We start from the raw sequence: 8,846 nt of genomic DNA, 5'->3' as shown, positions 1-8,846 counted from the left end.
TATGATCGATTTCTACCTGGGATTCAATCATAATAATTGTCAAGATGAGTCCATTGGTCTGAAAACCTGATGCTTGAGGGATTATTTGAACAGGGTAAATAGGGACAGAGATATAAGACAAAGTTTTGCATATAAGTCAAAAAGGTGGAGAACTAACCTAGGATATATATTCAGGAGAGAGGAAATATATCTGAAGGCATCATGAGATCACAATAGTGCTCAAATACTATCCACTTTTGGGGAATCAGGTTGTAGGAGGAATAGGGGTTAGAAATGCAATTACAAAGGAGAAGAAATACATAGTGATGAAATCACTGTTGTTAAAAGGTATGACCAGGTGAGAAGGATCTTAATAAACATGTAGTTAGTATGGGAAAGAACTGATACTTATATCATCTAATTCTCAATTTGAGTTGTTTGGGGTAAAAATTATTACCAGCTTACCATACTTATACTCTGACTCAAGGACAAAAAGCATGATAGTGAATGAAAAATGTTATAGTATACTTCTAAGTGTCTGAAATGCAACAAGTATCAGGTGCTGTGCCACAGATTGTTAAAAGTTTATCTTAAGTTATGAATAGGTAACCCTTCTTCCTTTCTTCATTTTAGACCCTTGCCTCTTTACCAACAAAACTTACTCAAACTATGCCTTTATTTTTTTCAACAAATCATCAGCACATTTTTCCCAAAATTATTTTTTATTTATATTTCTCCTGTGTATATAATTCTCTGCTCATAGCACACAGGTATTTCATTGTATCACATATATTTACCAGTCTATAAACTATGTTTGAGCATATCATATGTACAAAGATTTTGTAGAACCCAATGCAGAAGGAAAGGTATTGCTGAATTGCAAAATTTATTCTGAGGTTTAAGTGCAAACTAAACTATTTTAAAATGTTGCCCTTTCATAATGTGTGAATTCATTTGGAATTATATTTGGTAAAAATACTAATTTTAAAAATAATAGGATCTATTGGTACAGCGCCGGGCTCCCGCCGAGTGTGGCTGCGCAGTGCGGGAGCTCCGCCCCGGGCGCCCTGGGCACGGAGCTGGGCCACTCCATGGGGCCCGAGTCCTGGCGGCGGCCGCCCCGGCCTCCTCCCTTCGGGCCGGAGATGGCGGCCGAGCCCCTGGCGGGGCCGCCCCGCCCCAGGTCCGGGCAGGCCTGGCCCCGTAGCGCCCGCGCAGCCGCGCCATGGCCGAGCACGGGGCCCGCATCTCGGCCGCCTCCGGCGCGGAGGACCGGTCCTCCATCTTCGAGGGGGTGGCGCAGGACAGCTTGATGGCGGCCGTGAGGCCCGCGCTGCAGCACATGGCCAAGGTGCTGGCCCAGGCCCACCCGGGCCGCTGCGGCTTCCTCTGGAGGTGGTTCGACGAGATCTTCGCGGGGCTGGCCCTGCTGCTGCAGCAGCACCACCTGGCCACGGCCAGCGCCTCCTTCTCCGAGCACTTCTGCGGCCTCAAGCGCGCGGTGGCGGGCCGGGCCGCGGCCTGCGAGGGCTGGCTGCTGCTGCAGCGGCTGCGCTACGCGCTGGGCGCCGCCTCCCACTCCCCGCTGCTGGCGCTGGCGGGCGTGCGCCTGGCCCCCCTGATGGCCCGGGGCCTGCGGGGCCTGCGCGGGCTGGGGGCCTGCGGGGCCTGCGGGGCCTGCGGGGCCTGCGGGGCCTGCGGGGCCTGCGGGGCCTGCGGGGCCTGCGGGGCCTGCGGGGCCTGCGCGGGCTGGGGGCGCCCCCGCGGCTGCCCGCCAGCATACGCTAGAAGGTGCAATCAGCTATCAAGAAAGCTATAGGAGGCCTTGCCGTATCTGTCTCCACAGGCATTTCTGTAGGGGTTTTCTTCCTACAGTTCCAAGATGGGTGGTACTCCTCTGAAAATCAAGAAACCATCAAATCCCTGACTACCCTACCCTGTGCACCTGGACTACAACTCAGATCCCTGTTGCCAAAGCTGAAGACAGTGTGCCCCTTATGTCGCAAAACCCGGGTGAATGACACTGCACTGGCCACTTCTGGTTATGTGTTTTGTTACCGATGTATATATAACTAGGTGAGGAGTCACCAAACCTGCCCCATCACAGGTGATGCAACAGAAGTCCAGCACCTGGTTAAACTATACTCCCCTGAAAACTGAATGATCTTGCCAACTATGCCTGACGGTATGCCTGCCATTCTGCCCTAGTGACGAGTACATGGTACTACTCGGTCACACTCAGCCATCCTAGTTACCCATCTCAGTACTACCTGTACCTTAAAAAGCCTACCTAGCAAAACATTTTTTAAATCAAATACATATTCATTTGAATGTAATTTATTAATATGCCTTCTAACTCCTGTTCAGAAATTAATGAAAACAGTCATTAGCTCGGTGGACAATTGTCCACTAGGAGGATCATCTGAAATAAGATCTAGAGTGTACTTTAATCAAGCTATTTGAGTGCTGATACATGTGGAGGGAGAAAAGATAGAACAGTCCCCTCTACCTTTGGAGCCAGACTAGCCCAAGAAGCATCCAAATAGGGAATTCTAGTCATTAGGCAGACTCCTCTCCAAGGATTTACTTGTCTAAAGGATTTTGCTTTGAATGGAAATTAAACTTTAGAAAATGAGTCACTTTTTCAAATTGACACCCCTTCAGCATTCATTAATGCCTGTCTAGTTTGGATTGTGATTTAGAGTGAATCCTTCACAAGAAGCCACATAATTTATCTTTTTTTGGGAAACTGATTAAGGTCAAGTCTTCTATTGGGTTGATTATTTCAAGCAGGCTGAGAACTTTAAGTCAGAGTCCCAGAATGTTAGACCAGGAAGGGACCTTGGAGATGTCTAGTCCAAGTCCCTTTTCAGAAGTAATTTGCCCACATTCACCCAACCTGGTTACTGTGGAGCCCTGACCTCCTCACCCAATGCTCTTTTCTCCACTGTGCCACAAATTACAGGGAGCAGAAAAACAGCTTTGTATAAGCAGTTTGCTAAGTCCCTGAGGTATCTACTAAGCTAGCATGAACATGTCTCACCATTAATCATGATTTTTATGAAGCCCTCTCTGTAACATACCTCAAAAATAAATTTTGGTTTTATACAACAACAACAAAAAAAAAATATGATCTATTTCCTCTCAAAAGAGAGTCCATACACTAGTGCTTGTTTACTATTGTTTATGTTTTATTAGGTAAAATTTATTACAAATTTTATCTAAAAGAGAAGAAATAACTATATCTAATAATTTCATATTGATTGAAATAAGGCTAAAACAGAATTGGTATCTGATAACCCCCAATCCATTGGAAAAACTTAGTAATTTGGAAAGAAGACTGGTTGCCATAGTATCCCCAACTCAATTCCATTGAAACCAGGCCCTGCTAGTCACTGAAATGTCTGGCAGCAGTCACCTTAGAGGTGGCTGCAGTTCTTAACAGGAATTGTATGCTAAGTAAATCTAAATCAGCTTCCTTTCTGCATTCTGTTCTTCCTTCTTTATTTCTCAAACTTTCCCAGCCAAAAATGTATACATATAAATGATAGCTTTTTTCCTCTCATTTACTTTTGAATTGCACCAGGTTGGAAATAGGCAAGGAAGAGAGAGGGTAGCAGTTTCTTCTTTGTATCATAATCCCTTTTATCAACTAAGACAACCAATCATCTCTTTCACATATGTTTATATATATCTGTGTGTGCGCATGTGTATGTATAGTACTTTTTCTCATTTTTATTTGAAATCATTGATAAATCTCTAAAATGGCAGAAAACAACATTATGTGTTCAATTTTAAAGATGAAAATTGAGAGAAATGAAAAGAATTCCCTTGATCATAAGGCCAACTAATATCCAGAGTGACCTTTGAATCCATATCTTCCCAACTTCAACTCCACACCAACATAATTATCTGTTATGGAGTTATATATTATCCTTTTCAACTTGTTCAAATAGTCACATTGATAATGACTTTGGCCTTCAAAATATGAAATTAATTCTATGGTCTCATTCAAAATTGAAAATAAACCAGAATCTCATCATAGCTATAGTAATGATGCAGCAAAGATCCAAAATTTGGACTTTTGAACATGGTTTCACATATTCCCAGTGTCCAGGCAGACCAAAGAAAATTATTGTTTTGAAAACATATCAACCAAGGGAAAAGTCATTTACAGTAGAAGACAATTTACTCATCTGAAGATTATTCATTCTGTGTGTTTTATATGGCTGCATTATGATCTCTACTACTGGATCATGAATATTCTTTGTTTTTTTAGGTTTTTTGCAAGGCAGTGGGGTTAAGTGGCTTGCCCAAGGCCACACCGGTAGATAATTATTAAGTATCTGAGGCTGGATTTAAACTCAGGTAGTCCTGACTTCAGGACCAGTGCTTTATCCACTGCACCACCTAGCTGTCCCATGAATATTCTTTTGATAATCTTTGTATCTATTTGAGTCATATGATTTGAAAAGGCTGAATATTTCCTAACTCTTCATTATAGGGGAACTTTATTTTCTTTAACTTATATCTTAAAATTTAATGATTTATACTTTGCAGAAAAAAAATAGTATTTAAAGGGGAAAAATCTTGAATGGAAAGAAATCTTCTCAATACCACTGTAAGAAAGATTTGCTACTGAATTATGAAGAAAAATACATGAATTCTACCTAAGATGGTATTGTGGAAGGCAAATTTGAAAAGATTTTTTGCCAGAAATGTTTCACTAGTTTTTGATGCACAGATATGGTATTGTCACAATATTACAACCAATGACATTTGTTGATTTTTTTAGAGTTTTTTTTATATTTTGCAAGGCAAATGGGGTTAAGTGGCTTGCCCAAGGCCACACAGCTAGGTAATTATTAAGTGTCTGAGACCGGATTTAAACCCAGGTACTCCTGACTCCAGGGCTGGTGCTTTATCCACTATGCCACCTAGCTGCCCCAATTTGTTGAATTTTTAAATGACAATGACTCTCAATTTTGATACTTTCATTAAATTATTACTTTAGGTTTATTTTCCATTTATATGTTAATTGCATGACAAATCTACATTTTCATTGCTCCTTCACACAATCAAACTCATCAGTCCAATGTTAGATCAAAACTCAATTTAGGGATTCATAAAAATCTCAACTCAAGGACTTTGCTGTGTTATGATCTGCAATAAGAAAAGCATGCATGATAGTGAATTAGTTAAGAACTTCTTATCTTTCCAAATGACTGAAATCTTACACGTTGGATTTCAGATGCAGCAACCATATAATGAATGTACATTTTGTTAAAAATTTCTTCTGAATTATAAATAGATAATAATCTTTCATCCCTAGTACCTTGAGCCTCCACCTTTCTGCCCCCAAAAAGTCCATTAAAGTTCCTCTTGTTTTCCTTATCTATTCTTCATAATATTGTCAGCAAATCTTGCATTTTTATTTATATCATTTGTTATTTCTATTGTCCCTCTATATAGTGGTCTCCTATTGCCCAAAGGACATATAAATGTAAATGTAGTCACAGCTTTTCCTCACTCCTAACAATAAATGAAAATGGAAAGAGCTGAATTTATATGACTACGTGTGTGTGTGTTCCAGAATAGAAAGTTTAAATTTAGATAATTCTGGAAATACAGAAAACTTACATGTTTGACATAGTAATATCTACTAGTTCTGTCTTACATTCCATATTCTACGTAGTCACCAAATTTTCTTTATATCTTTAAATTATCCTACCCACTGATATCAACTTTTTTATTTTGTTAAGTTTTATTACAATGCCAAAGTTGAGAAATATATCATAAGTATCTCATAATGTAAATAATTATGTATATATCTTATCTCCCCACTTAAACTACAATAACTCTGAGGAGAGCACTGTATTATTCTGCTTTGGTCTTTTATAAAACTCTTGTATGTAGTAGATACTCAATAAATATTTACTAAATAAAGCAACTAAAAGCATTCTACTTCCTTGGAGCTTTGTTTGGACCCATATTTGTTTGGACCATGAGATCTTTAGCCAAAATAATTGTTGTCTCTTAAGATGATATAAGTTCTTCAAATTTGAGCTACCTCCCCCCACAAACCTCAATGTAGTTTCATAATGTAATGTTGATTGCAATCTTCCAACATTTTCTTCTATATAATGGTTTGTAAATAAAATTGTATTCTAAACTGGCACTTACACTCTTGTAATTGATATCAATTAACACCAAGAAAACAAAGATGTTCCATCAATCAACACTACGTCATCCATATTTGGAACCATATAAGAAATAGAGAAATTTTGAACGTTGTAGAGAAGATCAATTTTCTTGGCAGCGTTCTTTCTAGGAATATTCATATTGATAACAAAACTGATGCACACACTGCTGAATTTAGAATGGGAAAGTGAAGAAAAGTGTGACAGAAAAGAGCTATTAGATTGACTAACAAAGTGAAGGTCTACGGAAGCTTAGTGCTAACCTCATTGGCATGAGTCTGAGCAATTTGCAAAATATAGCAGTGTCATGATAGAAAACTGAATCATTTTCATTTTAATTACCGTTAGAAGATTCTGGAGATCACCTAACAGAAGACACTAGACACTAAAGTTCATTCTAGAACTAAGCTAAGAAAGCATTCAAATTTTCTACAGAGATCACAACTCTGATAAACTATGATGTTCAAATGCCAAACATATGATTCCCTAAACAACTATTTTATGGAAGAACTTAGAACAAGCAATAATAAGGTGAGAAGAAAAAAAAATGATACAAAAATAATTTCAAGGTCTCTAAGAAATTTTGAATTGTTCATGTGACAGGAGATTCTGGCAGAAGACGACCTAGCATAACATGCCTTAATCAGAAAAGGTGCCATATTCTATGAGCAAAGCAGAATTGACATAGAGCAAAAGAAATGCCAAGGGTGCAGATTTAGAGAACTCATCCAATGTATACATATGGAATATTTGTGTCCTATATATGCTACAGCATTCTTACATCATACTGATCTAATCAGCCACAATTGTGCTCACTAGTATTAGACTCTAACAGAGTAAAGTCATTTTGGTGTTCTTCAAAAGTGAAGAATCATAATCTAATTTGGCATATAACTCTTTTTAGACTTCTCTTGAGTTTTATGTTTGGATGACAAATTTTCTATTCTCTGATATTTTCAACAGAAATGATTGAAAAACTTTTCATTTTTCCTGCCAAAGAATTATGATCATTTATTTTCCTGAGAATATAGTTGTAATCCTAGTTCCTTTGTCTTCTGGAATAAAATATTTGAAAGTCATGACTGTGACTTCAAAATATTTGATCAGCTTCTTTCTAGCTGCTTGAAGTATTTGCTCTTTGACCTTTGGAATTTGGCTATAATATTTATAGGAATTTACATTAGGAATTGCTTTCAAGACTAATCAATTGATTCTTTCATTTACTAATTTTGTCCTGTGGATTGAAGATGTTGAAGCAGTCTTTTCTTGATAATTTCATGAAATTTGTATCTCTCCTTAATCTATTTTCCAATGTAATTTTTTAAATGAGAGATTTTAGATGTACTTATATTTTCCTCATTCTTCTGACTTTATTTCTTACTGTGTTATGTAGAAATGTTTCTATTGCCCAATGCTAACTTTTAAGGAATTATTTTAACCTATTTTTCCATTTAGTCTATTGTTTTTATTTAAATTTTATAAAGTTTTTATGTTTTCCAAATACATAAAAGTATGGTTTCTACCAAGCATTTTTGCAAGATTCTGAATTTCATAATTTTTTCTCCCTCCCTCCTTTCCCTCCCCCTCCCCCAAAAGAAGGCATTCTGATGTAATCTTAACATCTGCTTCTATGATACACATAGATCCAAATTGATTATGCTGGGAAAATCCAACAGGAAGAAAGGAAACATTAGATATAGCAAAATTAGATAATATATACAATTTTCAAAAACTAGAAGATAACAATCTTTGGCCTTCATTTAAACTCCATAATTCCTTCTCTGGATACAGATGTTATTCTCCATCACAGATCCCCTAAAATTATCCCTGATTATTGCACTAATGAAGTGAACAAGTTCATTAGGGTTGATCATCACCCTATGTTCTTCAGGTTCATCTCACTCATTATCAACTCATGCAAGTCTTACCAGATTTTTTCTGAAATTTTGCCCCTCATGATTTCTTATAGGACAATAATGTTTCATCATATACACATCTCACAATTTGTTCAGCCATTTCCAAATTTATGGACATCCACTCAATTTCCAATTCTTTGCCACTACAAACAGAGCTGTTATGAATATTTTTGTATATGTGGGATTTTTTTACCCCTTTTTCATGATCTCCTCAGGATAAAGACTCAGTAGTGGTAGTGCTAGCTCAAAGGGTATGTATATTTTTGGTTACTTTTGGGCATAATTCCAAAATGCTCTCCAGAAAGGTTGGATCAGTTCACAGTTCCACTAACAATGCACTAGCTTCCCAGATTTCCCACATCTGCTCCAACATTGATTGTTATCCTTTCTGATCATATTAGTCACACAGAGAGGTGTGAGGTACTTCAGAAATGCTTTAATTTTCATTTCTTTAATCAATGATGAACGAGAGAAATTTTTCATATAACTATGGATGGCTTTGAATTTCTCATCTGAGAATGGCCTTTGCATATCCTTTGACCATTTGTCAATAGAGAATGACTTGTTTGTTTTTTTAATGTTTGACTCAGTTCTCTATGTATTTTAGAAAAGAATCCTTTGTCAGAAACACTAGCTCTAAAAATTGTTTCCTAATTTACTACATTACTTTTGATCTTAGTTACAGTGGCTTGTACAAAAATGTTTTCATTTAGTACAATCGAAATTATCCAGTTTATTTTTTGTAATGTCC

At 37.7% G+C, this 8,846-nt stretch overlaps 1 pseudogene; it reads left to right on the top strand.

The window, feature by feature from the left end:
- Positions 1-1,204: 1,204 nt before the first annotated feature.
- Positions 1,205-2,139, top strand: LOC141493896 (peroxisome assembly protein 12 pseudogene; annotated as a pseudogene).
- Positions 2,140-8,846: the final 6,707 nt, after the last annotated feature.

This window comes from Macrotis lagotis, chromosome 7 (genome assembly GCF_037893015.1).
Source record: "Macrotis lagotis isolate mMagLag1 chromosome 7, bilby.v1.9.chrom.fasta, whole genome shotgun sequence".
In the NCBI taxonomy this organism is placed as follows: Eukaryota; Metazoa; Chordata; class Mammalia; order Peramelemorphia; family Peramelidae; genus Macrotis; species Macrotis lagotis.
Note: the sequence above shows the minus strand (reverse complement) of the source record. Positions and strands in the feature narration are given on the sequence as shown.